General features: G+C 45.2%; 1 protein-coding gene across 1 annotated transcript in view; it reads left to right on the top strand.

Moving 5' to 3' along the window:
- Nucleotides 1–14589, top strand: part of mybpha (myosin binding protein Ha) — a 68085-nt gene extending 53496 nt beyond the window's left edge. The window contains exon 13 of the mRNA XM_034172480.1: nucleotides 14378–14589. The gene's annotated coding sequence lies outside the window, so the exon portion shown is untranslated. The remainder of the gene's footprint in view (nucleotides 1–14377) is intronic.
- The last annotated feature ends 2910 nt before the right edge of the window (nucleotides 14590–17499 follow it).

The following is a 17499-nucleotide window of genomic DNA, read 5'->3' as shown; positions in this document are numbered from 1 at the left end:
GGGACCACATCTCACTCAAGGCCTGCCCACAGGGAAATGACGTCACCGACACGCGTGAAAAAACTCACGCATGCGCACGAGGGTTCAAGCATGATTGGTGTAATCACACGTCATTCAAATCCATATAGTTAAAAAAAAAATAAAAGGGTCGGTTTATTGTCTAATAGACCTCGTATGTGTAGCTGTGGTGGGAGCCACTGACATGACCAGGTCTTGTGCTTACATACAGTATATGGAGGTGAAAAAAAAAAATAAAAGTGTCGGTTTCTTATCTAATACACCTCGTAATTCAGTTTGAACACACAAATGTTCCTGATTGGGACAAATAAACATTTCTTTAAATATAAAGAAACACTAAACAGTTTATATATAAAAAAAAGAAAAAAAAAAGGGGGAAAAACAATGGAAAAAAAAAAGTTATTTAAAGCTGAGCTTTTGTGGTGTCTGAAAAAAGCTGTAGCTTTATTAGGTAAAAATAAAAAAGACCGAACCATTTACAAATTAAAGCGTTCACTCAGATCAACAGTGCTAAAAGGCTAAGCTAACGTTCATTAAACCTTCACAGCAGATAAAGCTGCAGAACTAAACTCCGTTGGGCAAACTAGGACTTCGCATAATACCAAAAAGTGGGAGATTTCGGACTGAGTGGGTTTGCTCCATCACCCCGGCTGCCTGCCTCACTCTGCACAGTGATGATGCCTGAAGGCCGGCTTCTCCGTGTGGGTCGGCCCGCTGTCGCGGTTCGATCGATATCCCACCAAGTCGTCAGTCCTCCCTCGGTCGGCATCACTTCTGAAAAGTAGCTGAAAAAAAGCTTCTCCCAGCAGGGTAATGGGAGAATCGTTCTACTGCTGTTTTTTAAAGCTTTTTTGTGGTTCAGGCGACGCAAATTCAAGATGGCGATCACTGAACTTTTTTCAGGTTGTGGAAACAGCCAGAGTGTGACGTAGCCGCAGTCTGTGCCCCCTTGCCGCTTCCGAAGCGACACATCTGACGTCACGACGCGCTGGAAACGCATCGGCCTGGCATTACAACGCATTGGGAAGCCTTAAAGCGTCGCGCTGAAGCGTTCAATGTGAAAGGCCCTTAAGACATAAAACTTACATTATATCTTGAAATAGGAGAAAAGGACAGCAACATAAAGTCAACCACTTTTAATCAGGTAAATTAATTAAATTATTGTCGATTTCTTTTATTCTTCTACTGTTTAATGGGTGATGATAAACTGCATCCTTCTTATAATTTTTCCAAAGGTCAATATTTTCCAAAAGTTGTTTTCACACTGCAAACTCTCCAAACCATGGTTCAGTTTCATCCAGACCAAGACCACGTCTTTTTGTCTGAACAAATTATGATTCTTTGGACCAAACTGAAAAGTCTAAAGCTCCAGACTAAACAAGGTGCCCTAAAAGTAGCTTCAAAACAGGTATTGATTCAAAATCCTGTTTACAAACCAGTCTATCAGTTGTTTAGAACAGTATAAAACTAGACTATCTCTAATTTGCGTCATAACCAATTTGAGACATTGAACTTTTTGTATAGGCGTGCACATAACTGGTACTCATGGTGCTCGTACGTGCTAAAAATAAATGATGCGCAGTAGAAAACACAAGGGAAGCACTTGATGAGAGGAAAGCAATGACAGATTGTTGGAAAAATGTTTCCCTCTGTGTGCTGTCTGCTGTGCATCAATGATTTTAGCACACATGAGCACAATGAGTACCAGTTATGTGCACCCCTGTGTATAGATCTACAGTCCCAATCCAAAAGTATTGGAGCAACAACATCAATCCCTTTGTTTGTGCTATACAACTGGGATTGAGACAAAAAGATGAGTGCAACATGAGAAGACAGGTTAGAAAGGCAGCTTTTATTTCCTGATATTTCCATATAGCTATGTTAAACAACATAGAAAGAATTATTGGAATGTGTAACTGTCAGGTGTTTCTTGTGACCCAGGTGTGTCCTGTGAGAGGGTTTATTTAAGCATTCCAATAGCTTTGAGTGTCTACTCTTAGCTTTATTCTTGGGGTTTGAAAACTTCAGTAAAGCTAACAAGAACCTGAGAAAAGGGAAGATGAATGAGTGGAATTGCACAAACACTGGGTGTAGCCAACAAAACTATTTGCAGTGTCCTGAAAAACAGAGAAACCATTGAATGTGTTGGCCAAGGAAGCTTATAGCTGATGACAGAAATACAAGTAAGTCCATTTGGCTGCTCCCTTGTTTTTCACTCAGGGTCACTAGAGCAGATCCAGTGTTGATTTGCATGTTGAATTGGCACAAGTTTTACACTGGATGTTCTTCCTGACATAACTCCACATTACATGGAGAAACCGGCAGGGGTGGGGTTTGAACCAGGAACCTTCCACACTGAAACCAAGTGCCCTAACCACTTGGCACCACCCGTGTCAGCACAGAAATACTGTGTACCAATATTTTAGCAATTTAGTTCATACAAAATAATGGAGTCTGATATGAAAGGTCTTACATTTTGTTTCTCACATTTCAATCTAATTACCAGGAAACTAAAGCTGACATCTCACATCTGTCCTTTTGTCTGGAACCAAAATGTCTTCAGTGTACAGTAAAAACAGTTTAGTTGGCTTTATCGTTCCAATAGTGGACTGTATGTATAGTCAGTGAGAAATAGTATACCTGGCTTAAACCACTTTAGAATGTTGAGAATGGTCTAAAAGCAGCATAAATCATTATGTTGTTCTAACTTAATACTTACCACAGTCAGTTTATGTCAAATAAAACAGGAAGAAGATCCAGTCATCACATTTGAGAAGTCAACATTCAGTGCTTATTTAGTGACCTATGAATGAAAAGCTCAATTGATCAAAGTATTTTTCAAATTGTATTTTATTTTTTTTAGGGCATTGACAAATTCATCACCTAATTGTTTCAGCTCTAGGTATCAGGTTTATTTAGCAGGAATGGCTGGAGACAAATGTAGGACTCGGCACAGTAGCTCAGGTTCAAAGAGAAGTTTACTTAATCAGTGGGGTCTGGTACACAGAGAAGCAGTCCAAAAACAGCAAACAGATCAAAATTATCAGGCGAGTAGCGTGGTCGAGATAAACAGGCAGAAGGTCAAAACACACGTGGTAGCAGGGCTTGAACAATACTAAGGAACGGAGCTAGAAACGGCGGTACAAGGCATAACGATCAGGCAAATTATCAGTGCAACCATCCATCCATCCATCCATCCATCCATCCATCCATCCATCCATCCATTTTCTTCTGCTTTACCTGGAGTCGGGTTGCGGGGGCAGCAGCTCAAGCAAAGCCGCCCAGACCTCCCGATCCACACACACCTCCCCCAGCTCCTCCGGGGGAACCCCAAGGCGTTCCCAAGTCAGCCGAGAGATGTAGCCCCTCCAGCGTGTCCTGGGTCTTCCCCGGGGCCTCCTCCCAATGGGACGTGCCCGGAACACCTCTCCAGCGAGGCGTCCAGGGGGCATCCGGAAAAGATGCCCGAGCCACCTCAACTGACTCCTTTCGATGTGGAGGAGCAGCGGCTCGACTCCGAGCTCCTCCCGAGTGACCGAGCTCCTCACCCTATCTCTAAGGGAGTGCCCAGCCACCCTGTGGAGGAAACTCATCTCAGCCACTTGTACTCGCAATCTCGTTCTTTCGGTCATGAGCCAAATCTCATGACCATAGGTGAGGATCAGAACGTAGATCGATCGGTAAATCGAGAGCTTTGCCCCCCTACTCAGCTCTCTCTTCATCACGACGGTCCGATACAGCGACCGCATCACTGCAGATGCTGCACCGATCTGTCTATTGATCTCACGCTCCATCTGTCCCTCACTCATGAACAAGACCCCAAGATACTTAAACTCCTCCACTTGAGGCAAGGACACTCCACCGACCTGAAGCGGGCAAAGCACCTTTTTCCGGTCGAGAACCATGGCCTCGGATTTGGAGGTGCTGATTTTCATCCTGGACACTTCACACTCGGCTGCAAACCGCCCCAGTGCATGCTGAAGGTCCTGATTTGATGAAGCCATCAGAACCACATCGCCCCAAACAGCAGAGACGAGATTCTGTGGTTCCCAAACCAGACCCCCTCTACACCCTGGCTGCACCTAGAAATTCTGTCCATAAAAATAATGAACAGAACCAGTGACAAAGGGCAGCCCTGGCGGAGGCCAACGTGCACTGGAAACAGGTTTGACTTACTACCGGCAATGCGAACCAAGCTCCTGCTGCGGTCGTACAGGGACCGGATAGCCCTTAGCAAAGGACCCCGGACCCCGTACTCCCGGAGCACTCCCCACAGGGTGCCCTGAGGGACACGGTCGAACGCCTTCTCCAGATACACAAAACACATGTGGACTGGTTGGGCGAACTCCCATGAACCCTCGAGCACTCGATGGAGCGTGTAGAGCTGGTCCAGTGTGCCACGACCAGGACGAAAACCACACTGCTCCTCCTGAATCCAAGGTTTGACCATCGGTCAAATTCTCCTCTCCAGTACTCTGGAATAGACCTTACCGGGGAGGCTGAGAAGTGTGATCCCCCAATAGTTGGAACACACCCTCCGGTCCCCCTTCTCTGTTTAAGAAGGGGGACCGGAGAGGACCGCACAGCTTGGGCTCTGGTACCCAGCTCCTGGAGAGGGGCTGGACGCTTCAGTGCAACCAGTGAAGCTTAAATACACTAAGTAGTGAGCTACAGATTGGGAACACCTGTGGAAAGAACCAGAACAGGGTGTGGCCTAGACAGAGTGTGACGCCCCCCCACCAAGCACCAAGCGAGACAGATAAGCGAGATAGGGACAGAGAAGCCCAAGCAGGAAGCACCCAGCAAGAGAAGTCACAAATACAGCACAAACCAACGTCCCCCCGAATCAGACCATTCTAACAATGCAGGAACTACACAGAAAAGAAACAGAACCCCAACCTAGGCATGGAAAATAACCAGAAGACACCCAATACATGACACTAGGTAGCTTGCAAACACTGAAGCACTTTCTGCCAGAGTGGAGGCAGAAAATTTATGATTTTTTTCTACTGGATTGCCAGCCACAAAAAAGAAAGAGAAGAAAAGAAAAAATACTAAAAATCAGTGGTAAAAGCAGCAATGTTGAACAGTGTGAGTAGTCTGGAATGTTTTAAGCATCTTTAAAAAATTAGTAATGTCAGAAATTATGACCCCCAAAAACGGAATAATTGGATTTAACTGGTGCTGATCAGGGGTAATCTTGTGCAAAAGTAGGTGAAAGTGGAGAATCAGGTACAATATGCAGTAACTGTGCAGTAACCAGTTTTTGAAGTTAAGAGGAAATGGTGTCTTGCACATGTGCACAGAAATTGTACAATGAGATTTGTACATACTCAGTTCAAGTCATATGTAAGGTAATAATGTTAGGTAATACGTAGTCTTCTCATCATCTTTTTCTTCTCATCTTCAACTGGTCATCCGGGATCGGGTCGCGGGGGCAACAGCTCTAGCAGGGGACCCCAGACTTCCCTTTCCTGTGCCACATTGACCACCTCTGACTGGGGGATCCCGAGGCATTCCCAGGCCAGTGTGGAGATACAGTAGTGTTCAGAATAATAGTAGTGCTATCTGACTAAAAAGATTAATCTGGGTTTTGAGTATATTTCTTATTGTTACATGGGAAACAAGGTACCAGTAGATTCAGTAGATTCTCACAAATCCAACAAGACCAAGCATTCATGATATGCACACTCTTAAGGCTATGAAATTGGGCTATTAGTAAAAAAAAAGTAGAAAAGGGGGTGTTCACAATAATAGTAGCATCTGCTGTTGACGATACAAACTCAAAACTATTATGTTCAAACTGCTTTTTTAGTAATCCTGTGAATCACTAAACTAGTATTTAGTTGTATAACCACAGTGTTTCACATCTGCAAGGCATTAATTTAATTTTGTTGGTTTGGAAACAAGATTTTGCTTGTTTACTAGTGTGCTTGAGGTCATTGTCTTGTTGAAACACCCATTTCAAGGGCATGTCCTCTTCAGCATAAGGCAACATGACCTCTTCAAGTATTTTGACATATCCAAACTGATCCATGATACCTGGTATGTGATATATAGGCCCAACACCATAGTAGGATAAACATATCATGATGCTTGCACCACCATGCTTCACTGTCTTTACTGTGAACTGTGGTTTGAATTCAGAGTTTGGGGGTCGTCTCACAAACTGTCTGTGGCCCTTGGACCCAAAAAGAACAATTTTACTCTCATCAGTCCACAAAATATTCCTCCATTTCTCTTTAGGCCAGTTGATGTGTTCTTTGGCAAATTGTAACCTCTTCTGCACGTCTTTTATTTAAGAGGGACTTGGCGGGGGATTCTTGCAAATAAATTAGCTTCACACAGGCGTCTTCTAACTGTCACAGCACTTACAGGTAACTCCAGACTGTCTTTGATCATCCTGGAGCTGATCAATGGGTGCGTCTTTGCCATTCTGGTTATTCTTCTATCCATTTTGATGGTTGTTTTCCGTTTTCTTCCACGCGTCTGTTTTTTTTTTTTTTTTTTTTTTTTTTTTTTTGCCCATTTTAAAGCATTGGAGATCATTGTAGATGAACAGCCTATAATTTTTTGCACCGGCGTACAAGTTTTCCCTTCTCCAATCAACTTTTTAATCAAACTACGCTGTTCTTCTGAACAATGTCTTGAACGTCCCATTTTCCTCAGGCTTTCAAAGAGAAAAGCATGTTCAACAGGTGCTGGCTTCATCCTTACATAGGGGACACTGATTCACACCTGACAAACTCACTGACTGAATGCCACACTACTATTATTGTGAATACCCCCTTTTCTACTTTTTTTTTTACTAATAGCCCAATTTCATAGCCTTAAGAGTGTGCATATCATGAATGCTTGGTCTTGTTGGATTTGTGAGAATCTACTGAATCTACTGGTACCTTGTTTCCCATGTAACAAGAAGAAATAGAATCAAAACGTGGATTAATCTTTTTAGTCACATAGCACTACTATTATTCTGAACACTACTGTACATCATGATGTCGCATCTGTGAAGGAGTTTTGACGTAATCCTTAACAGTCTACAAAGTCTTGAACTCTTGATCCAGAATCCAGATCTGGGTGTTGTGTGTTGGGGGTTTGGCTGGATGTTTTTGTGTTGTTTTCTTTTCTTTGCTCTCCAGGTGGTATGCAAACTGGTTTTTGTCTGTGGAGAAGGTGCTGGCAGAAGAGTCCTTCACCCTCATCAGCATTATTAGCTGCACCTGTGGATGATGCTCACGTGTAAACTTAAAGACTTTCAGCTGAAGCAGATAATGAGATGGAGTTCTGCATTTAAGCCATGAGTGGCTCAAGCAGAATTGCCGGGAACTCGACCTTGTGACGTTCGTTTGTGAGACGCTGAGGACCGCGTCAGGGTTTGACACATCGTGCCTGTGAAGGAGGACGGGTGAGGGACACATGCTGTCAGCACACATCAGAGGTGATTATTGTCTGAATGATCGTTAATAGTAATTTGGTATTTTGTTACGCAGTATATGTGAATATTGATGAGAGTTGTGCAGTTTGCTTCTCACTGCCGTGGCGTACGGACTGATGATCCTCCACCTGTTGTGAGAAGCTGCTCATTTACATAAAGCTTAAATTCAGACCTGAATGTGTTGCTGATAGTGTGTGCCTCTGAGGGATATTTGCTGTAGCTCTGTTGATTTACCTCACCTTTTCCATCCTTCACAGAGTCAGTTTGTCGTGTCCACCTGGGGGGTGTTTGGCGGTGAATCTGAGTCCAGAAGCGCCGTGGCTTTGATCCTTTTGGGCGCTGGAGAGCGCGCCATCCTTCACTCCACCAGACAAACTACATATTTATGTTGTACACTAATTATTGCAATAGAGGGGGAAATAAAATAATTTTGTTTGTGGAACCGCTTTCTGGTTATTTAGCGCTGGGTTCGGTCATACGTTGGTCCGCTCCTCAACCTGCGTCTGCACATAACAGTAGTTCCCGACCATTCCAAAATGGACCCAGCGGCAGAAGCGGTTCCGTTTGCCGAAAGAGTTCAAGAACACTTGGAGAAAATATGGGAGCAATTACAGCATCTCGCAAACCAAATTAAACAAACAGATGCCCGCGTTACGGAGCTTGCAGCGCAAGCCGTTCCGCTTCCTGCTGCTCCAGCTGCGGCACCATCGATACCGGTGCAGATAACTCCGTCACCCAGAGATTCGGCTTCCGAATCAATCATTTGTCATCCGGAGCCTTATGCGGGAAATGTTGAAGCCTGTGCTCCGTTTTTGATGCAATGTTCTCTGGTTTTTGCTCAGCAACCGGCTTCCTTCTCTTCTGATGGTAGTCGTGTCTCATATGTGACAAATTTGCTCTGAGGTGACGCTTTAGCTTGGGTCACTGCGTTGTGGAGTAATAACTCTCCATTGTTAGGATCCTTTAAGGATTTCTCCAGGGAGTTCCGCTTGGTTTTTGACCATCCGGTGAAAACAAATACCGTTGCCCAACGGTTGCTGAATCTCAGGCAGGGGAGGCGGAGTGCGGCGGATTATTCTGTGGATTTCCGAATTTTTTCTGCTCAGTCCGGTTGGAATGCCGCAGCTTTAAGAGGAGTGTTTGTAGATGATTTGAACGATCCATTAAAAGACGAGCTAGCAGTCTGTGACAAACCAAAAGATTTAGATGAACTAATATCTTTGGTTATTCGTCTAGATGATCGGATAAAGGAGCGTGGACGCGAGAGAGGACGGACATCAGAGCGGGTTTTTTCATCTCGGGGCTTTCCCCGACACAGATCTGGGCTGCCTCTTCTTCACCCCACTGAGACTCCTCCGAAGGGACCACTGGCTCCTCTTGCGGATGAGCCCATGCAGCTCGGACGAGCTGAAGCCGTCATATTGCCCCGGTCACATAAGCATCAAGAAAGATAGTGATGACGTATCTCCAGGTGTTCTGGGACAGGCATAAAAATGGACACACAAAAAAAACCCTTTGGTTGTTTAGTTATTTGGGCTATTTTTGTTATGTTTTTTTGTAAGGGGTTATAAATTGTTTGGGGATTTAGAGGCGGTTCCGGAGGAGTGAACGACTGGCAGTTCGGAGCTCGGCTGGACTCAGGTAATCGTTTGTTTTCATTATTTGGACTTAGGTGTTTTCTGTTTGAGGATTGGGTCATTTTGTTTTGTTGTTTTTTATTTCCCTGCTTCCCTACCCCAACCTCACATTGCTCTGAGATCATTTTGTCTTTTGGGTTGTGGGGTGGTGCAGGTTGGTCACGCTGAGCGTTTCTCAGAAGACCTCTGCACCTAGGGGGGGGGTTGTCAAGGGCGTTTTTTTGGGTTTGGTTAGGGCCCGGTTCCTCTCCAGCCCCGGTGGGCCTTTGACCGTTCGTCATTGGTGTTACCGGGGTGTGGTGCAGCGGGAACATACCTCAGTCGGAGTGGTGGGCCGATCTGTTGCCGTTCGCCATTTCGGTAGTTCCACCCCTCCCGATAGGCTGGTGGTATGGTCGGGTTGGGGCACCGAACGTCTTTCCAGTTTTCCGCTGCGCTTCGGGGATGGGACCGGGTTTAGTTTTTCCTGTTTCCTTCCCCAGCTTAGTAGTTTTGTGCCGTTCGCCAAAATTGGGCTTCCGATAGGCTCTGGGAGTGATCTGGGGTCTTTCGGGGTGCTGGGGGGGTAACAGGGTTTGATAGTTGTTTTATTTTGCCCCCGGGGTGTTTTAATGAAGTCCGCCGGGGGTTGGATTTTTGTGTTGTTATGTTTCCTTCCAGGTTCCACCTCCAGGGTCGATGGGACAGTCCTCTGGGGGGGAATTGATTGTGGGGCCGATTAACCAAGTGTGGCCGGGTCTGGGGTTCCTGGGTTGTGGGGAGGGTGCCTCCTGGGGTTGATGGTATGGTCCTCTGGGGGGCGCTGTTCCTCCGTGTAAACCTGGGGACCTCTGTAAGATTCCGGTTTTGGTTGTTCTCTCCTGGAACTGGCGGTAAAGGTCTTCTGGGGGGGGTGAGCTCTGCATATCATTCTGGGGGGGGGGTTGTTTGTTATTTTTCTTTGTTAATTTATGTTTGTATTGTGTTGTTGGGGCTGTGTTGGGTTATTGCGTTTGGGAGTTTTTCTTTTCTTCCCGGGGTTGGATGGGACGGTCCCCTGGGGAGGGTTTGGGTGGGTTTTGTGTTTTTCTTCTATGTTGGGTTGTATATGGGACTTGTTTGGGGTTTTTGTTGATGCCAGCCGGGCTTCCAGCCGCGGTGCCCTGTCCTGCCGTCTGCTTTCTGTCATCGACCCCGGAGAGAGGTGTTGTTCTCGGGCCTGGTCTGTTCGGTCGCCGGGAGGCTTCCCGTTGATGGGGGGGGTACTGTTGTGTGTTGGGGGGTTTGGCTGGATGTTTTTGTGTTGTTTTCTTTTCTTTGCTCTCCAGGTGGTATGCAAACTGGTTTTTGTCTGTGGAGAAGGTGCTGGCAGAAGAGTCCTTCACCCTCATCAGCATTATTAGCTGCACCTGTGGATAATGCTCACGTGTAAACTTAAAGACTTTCAGCTGAAGCAGATAATGAGATGGCGTTCTGCATTTAAGCCATGAGTGGTTCAAGCAGAATTGCCGGGAACTCGACCTTGTGACGTTCGTTTGTGAGACGCTGAGGACCACGCCAGGGTTTGACACATCGTGCCTGTGAAGGAGGACGGGTGAGGGACACATGCTGTCAGCACACATCAAAGGTGATTATTGTCTGAATGATCGTTAATAGTAATTTGGTATTTTGTTACGCAGTGTATTTGAACATTGATGAGAATTGTGCAGTTTGCTTCTCACTGCCGTGGCGTACGGACTGATGATCCTCCACCTGTTGTGAGAAGCTGCTCATTTACATAAAGCTTAAATTCAGACCTGAATGTGTTGCTGATAGTGTGTGCCTCTGAGGGATATTTGCTGTAGCTCTATTGACTTACCTCACCTTTTCCATCCTTCACAGAGTCAGTTTGTCGTGTCCACCTGGGGGGTGTTTGGCGGTGAATCTGAGTCCAGAAGTGCCGTGGCTTCGATCCTTTTGGGTGCTGGAGAGCGCGCCGTCCTTCACTCCACCAGACAAACCACATATTTATGTTGTACACTAATTATTGCAATAGAGGGGGAAATAAAATCGTTTTGTTTGTGGAACCGCTTTCTGGTTATTTAGCGCTGGGTTCGGTCAGACGTTGGTCCACTCCTCAACCTGCATCTGCACATAACACTGGGTCCAGATCACCTCCACCTTCCAAAGCCAATCACCAATATGCGGTGAAAATTGGATGAAAATCTGTTAAGTAGTTTTGACATAATCCTCAAAATCTGACAAAGTCAATCCGGATCACCCACCCCCATGCCCTAATAGCTATCTGAGGTGCAAATTTGGTGAGAATCTGTGAAGTATTTTTTTTTTAATGTAATCCTTTAAAGCCTATATAAAGCGAAATCTTGATCCAAAATCTGGATCCGGTTCACCTCCAAAATTTAATGGAGTCTTCCATGGCTTAATATCTGTGGTGAAAACTCAAAACCTGGATTAATCTTTTTAGTCACATAGCACTACTATTATTCTGAACACTACTGTATAATCTCTCCACCTCGTCCTGGGTCTTCCCCGGGGTCTCCTCCCAGATGGACGTGCCTGGAACACCTCCCTACGGAGGCACCCAGGAGGCATCCTTACCAGATGTCCAAAGCACCTCAGCTGGCTCCTTTCAACCTGAAGCAGCAGCGACTCTACTTTGAGCTCCCCAAGGATGACCGACCTTCTCACCTTATCTCTAAAGCCCCGTTTACACATTGACGGTTTTGTTGGCGGGTAGTATGTAGACTGAAGTTCGCGGTAGTTACGGCTGTTTTCGCGGTGGAAAGGGGTGGAGCATTTCGCCTGCATTTTGACCGCCGTACTATCCGCAAATAGGCGGATAAAACGCCGCTAAATCCGCCGAATAAAGCGGCGTTTTGACGCCGTAGCATCCGGCACACGTCAGGCAATGGGGGTTAATACCCAGTTCTATCCTTTACAATCGCAGGTTAAGACGCGTGTGAGAACGGTGGTGTTCTGCTGCTGCCGATAATGCCCTGTGTACCCTTTTATCCAGGCAAATCCTGCATTACTCCAGGATCATTTGCATATAAGCACCGCCCCCAGAGTATAATAGGCTGAAGCAGCAGGAATACATGCCTCTGTCACTGCAGGGGGAGGGAGATCATCCTCAGCCTTTTCCTCTCCTTCCTTTCCCCCTCCTCAACGTGTTACTCCGTCTCCACCACAGGTCTCCCCTCTGCTTCTGAACCAGACCTTTTGGTTTCCTTCTTCTTTAAGTCCTTGCCACTGCCAACTTTCTTTTAGGAGGCATACTGGAGCTTCTCTGCAAAAATATCTGGAGCTGGCCGCGAGTGAGAGGCCTGTATGCAGCATGCTAGCGTTTTTATACTGACCGCCGCCTATCGGCCGTTTGGAACGCCATTTTAATCGGGAGGTGGCGTTTAGAACGGCGTACTGTCCGCTAGCACCGCCGTTTTGTCTGCCTCTGTCGCCGGTTAAAATGCTGTTGTGTATGCCGATGTGGGCTCTATCTCCATTTTATACGCCGTTGATTAGGGATACAACACCGGCCGCTGAATAACGGCAGTGTAAACTGCAGCACTACAAGAAGGGACAGGATGAAACGGCGATTAAAAAGTTGTCTCTGTCGTCACGCGAATTCTGCGGGAGCGCTCCCGGAATTATTCGACATGTTGAATAATTTTTCGACGATTCTCGGTGAAGCCGGAACTAAGCCACGCCCCTTAGCGCCTGCGTTAACAACGGCATTTGATCCCTAAGATGGCCCGGAGGAGCCAAAAACTCTTCTGGGACGCTTCCGGGAGCTCTTACCGTCTATGTGTAAACGGGGCTTAAGAGAGACACCAGCCACCCTCCTGAGGAAGCTCATTTCGGCCGCTTGTACCCACGATCTAGTTCTTTCAGTCATGACCCAACCCTCATGACCATAGATGAGAGTAGGATTGAAGACTGAGAGCTTGATTGAGAGCTTCATCTTTTGGCTCAGCTCGCTTTTTTAGTCACAACAGTATAGTAGAGCGAATGCAATACCGCCCATCCTGCTCCGATTCTCCGGCTAATCTCACGCTCCATTGTCCCCTCACTCATGAACAAGACCCCAAAGTACTTGAACTCCTTCACTTGGGGCAAGACCTCATTCCCTACCCAGAGTAGGCAATCCATCAGTTTCCTGCTGAGAAGCATGGCCTCATTTTAGAGGTGCTGATCCTCATCCCAGCTGCTTCAAACTCAGCTGTAAACCGATCCAGTGACTGTTGGATCTGTCTATGAATATCACATACAGGATTGGTGACAAGGTGCAGCCCTGGTGGAGGCTAACCCCCACCGGAAACGAGTCCAACTTACTGACGAGCACCTGAACACAGCTCTTGCTTTGTGAGTACAGAGATTGGATGGCCCAGAGTAGGGACCCCCTCACTCTATACTCCCGCAGCACCTCCCATAGTATTTCCAGGGGTACACGATCATACGCCTTCTCCAAGTCCACAAAACACATATAGACTGGATGGGCATCCTCCCAGGCACCCTCCAAGATCCTTGTGAGAGTGAAGAGCTGGTCTTTAATAGGGAGGCTGAGTAGTGTGATGCCCCTGTAATTGGCACACACTCTCTGGTTCCCTTTTTTAAATATGGGGACCACCACCCCAGTTTGCCACTCCTTAGCCACTGTCCCATACCTCAGCGCAATGTTGAAAAGACGTCTCATCCAAGACAGTCCCTCCACACCCAAAGCCTTCAGCAATTCTGGATGGATCTCATCCACCCCCGGGGTCTTGCCACTGCAGAGTTGTTTGACTTCCACCAGGGAAATTGATGATAATCCTCCATCAGCTTCCAGCTCTGCCTCTACTATAGAGCATGCTCCAGTCTGATGCAGGAGTTCCTCAAAGTGTTCCTTCCAGCGGCGGATTACATCCTCAGTTGAGGTCAACAAAGTCTGATCCTTACTGTAGACAGCTTGGATGGTTCCCCGTTTTCCCCTCCTGAGGTGCCTCACGGTCCGCCAGAAGCATAATAATAGTAATAGTAACCATAATAGTAAGAACTGCAATTACATTAGAATTTTGGCTATGATTGTAAAAAACTGGGCCTGGTTTCCCAAATTTTGAAATTGGGGTGAAAAATCAGAAATGAGAAATGGCACTTACTGACCGCAAAGATCACACCATATGACCCCAGTTAACCTGTTATTCCATGTTTTGTTCAATCAGTGCTTTACAAGGACAAGCATTAGTCCATGTTTCATGTTGTAGGCGAGTCTGCATGTGTCCGTACACATAACGTATGTCTGACCCTTTCTTTATGTCTGTCTTGTCCACAGTGAGAGAAGATGACCTGCACATAGTGATGACACAGACACCTCACACCAAAGTCTGCACATCTGTTTCTACCCCCACCCACTCTTTCTAGTATTCAGAGGAACCAAACCTGTCCCACTTTATCAAATGTTGCAGTGATTGTTTTTTAAGGCTGCATTTAGATTTATGCTGTTGATCTCACTACATGTGCATTAAATAAAACTTGGACATGCTACAGCTGTGTGGATGTTGATGAAAAATGCATGTTTCTACTTTATAAGCACATGCCAGAGTAACATTTCAGCAAAGAAACATTGTCAAACTGACATGTTCCTGGAAAGTGGCTGTACCAAGGAGAAAATAAGCTGAGGTGACACAAACAACATTGGGAGTGCTGAGGTGGTTTTGGATGAATTTCTAGATGCTGATTCTTAGAGGCTAAAATACATTTTTAAATAGTTTAGATACAGTTTACACAAAAGTATAATTGGTGTTGATGAGTGCCTGAAGGCAAGGGTATCATGTTCATGGGATGTGATCGATGTGAACCTTTAATACAAGTTAGGGCACCTTTTTGGCTCAAACATCCTAAAACTTGCTTTCCATTGAGATATTAAGCTGTTTTTGAATCTTGTGAGTGCCCCCCTCTAATGATTCCTGTTCATTCAAATATGTTAATATGACAAATATGTTTCTTCATATTTATCATATCAGTTGTGTTTTTACGGCTATCCAAAAACACACTGTGAGTCTCAGCTCAACACAATAGATCTGACCAACATTTAAAGGATCACCCAACAGCTTTTGTCACTAGACATGAGTTTTTGGCTTTACATGGACCCTAATAATCCATTTTTATTCTGAATGGTTGAGAACCTGAATGGTAACGTCTCATATAAACCCTTTCAACAGAATTAAGTTGGTGAATATGATCATTAATCTGGATCCATCAACAAAGGAGAGTCCAACATGCATGTAAACAGGCGATCATGTTGTTCTCCACTTGCGTATAGTGATAATATGCATATGTCGCGGACTTGAGCTCGTCAGCCTCTCACCATGTCATTTAGGTTCTTCCGATTTTATTTTGAGTAAATGCTTCAGGGGAGTATTAGCATGGAAAAAAACCTTTCAGCTTTTTAAGCATTTTTCTTTATTTGCCTCTCACATGCCTGGAAAAGCCCCTCGCTGTCTAACCATGTCCTTTAGGTCCTTCAGACTTTTTTCAGTAAAATGGTTTTTGGGAGCATAATTTGTTTATGCCATTTTAAATTCAAGAAATACAAAAAAAAAAAAAGAATTAAAATGTATAAAATTATCTTCCTCAAACTCAAACTGAAAGCAAATCTCTAAAACTTGATAAAACCTGTAAATAATAATCCATTTTATTTCCAGTTTTCTTTAGACAAGTCAGGGGATGGAAACATGAACATTTCCAAGTCACTGAATATGTCTTGGACTTTATTTACATCAATTATGAAGAAATACAAAAGTTTCTTTCACCAAAACATCAAATCTAGGCTTTCATCTCAAATGTGCTTTCTGCCAAATTGTAGCTCAACTTTCAGGTCTTCTTTTTAAGAAAATCTTCCTCTACGCCACTTCATCAGGAAGCTGGATTTTATATTTTTAATTCATTTATATGAAGTTGTAGAGATTTGCTTTCAGTTTGAGTTCAGGAAGATAATTTTAGAAAAAAAAATGTATTTGAAATGAAATAAATTAAAATGTGTGAAATACCAAGTGCTCCAATACTTTTGAGGGCAACTGAGAAATACTGAGGAGAAGCATCTTACTTTTTATAGATAGTACAGTAGATAAGAGAATATTTAGAGTGGAATCCTGCAAATAGTGACAAGCATCAAATTTGGCACAAATAATCCATAGACATGAACTCTTTAAAACAAAAACAAACTGATTGGCCACTTGAATTTTCAATAGGCATCCAGGTAGGGGTCAATTGAAGAATTACACAGGGTCAATATCAGGGGTGGGCAACTTGTTCCAGAAAGGGCCAAGAGGGTGCAGGTTTTCTTTGCAGCCACTGACTCCACTCTGTGATTTCACTCATTAATATCACTTTGAGCAGATGGAATCAGTTAATCAGTGAAATCACCTGGTGGAGTCAGTGGCTGCAAAGAAAACCTGCACCCTCTTGGCCCTTTCTGGAACAAGTTGCCTACCCCTGATATTGACCCCTGTATAATTCTTAAATTAACCCCTACCTGGCTGCCTATTGAAAATTCAAGTGGCCAATCAGTCTTTTTTCATGAAGCCAATTCCTTTGACTTCATGCTTGGTTTGTGTTCTGACACACACTGTCAACTGTGGGACCTTATATGTACGAGGTCTGTTAGAAAAGTAACGGACCTTTTTATTTTTTGCAAAAACCATATGAATCACGTGTGATTGCATCAGCCAAGCTTAAACCTTCGTGCGCATGCATGAGTTTTTTCACGCCTGTCGGTTGCATCATTCGCCTGTGAGCACGCTTTGTGGGAGGAGTGGTCCACCCCCCTCGTCAGATTTTCATTGTCAGGAAAATGGCTGAGCGACTGCCGCTTTGCTCCATCAAAATTTTTTCAGAAACTATGAGAGACGCCAGGTGGACACCATTCGGAAAATTCAAATGGCTTTCAGGGACAATTTTCTGGGTATCACACAGATTAAGGAGTGTTACAGCTGGTTTAAAGACGGCGCACAATGGCGGAGGGCACGCCGCGCTTCAAGCGGCCATTGACAGGCTGAAACGACCAGATCATTTCCAAAGTGAAGGCTGTGTTGATCCGGGACGTCGTCTGACTACCAGAGGAAATGGCAAGAGAGGTGGACATAGCACTTTTTCGGCACATTACACTGTTACAGGAGATTTTGTAATGAAAGACGTGTGGAGGAATTCGCGCGTCAGGACGGAGCCACGTAATGGTGCACAACAAAAAGCACCTCTGTGTTGGAAGTCTCATGGGACATGCCCAGCTCTTTCACCATTCGGAAGATTCAGATGGCTTTGGGTGGCTTTTCAGTCGAGTGAGTATCCGAGAAATTGTCGAAGGTCTGGGCATGTCACATGTCCTGTGAGACCAACACGGAGGTGTTTTTGTTCTGCGCCATTAGCGGCTCCGTTGCGAATTCCTCCGCTCCCGTT

Source organism: Thalassophryne amazonica, chromosome 6, assembly GCF_902500255.1.
Source record: "Thalassophryne amazonica chromosome 6, fThaAma1.1, whole genome shotgun sequence".
NCBI lineage: Eukaryota > Metazoa > Chordata > Actinopteri > Batrachoidiformes > Batrachoididae > Thalassophryne > Thalassophryne amazonica.
The sequence above is the reverse complement of the archived record's forward strand: the minus strand, read 5'-3'. Positions and strand labels throughout refer to the sequence as shown.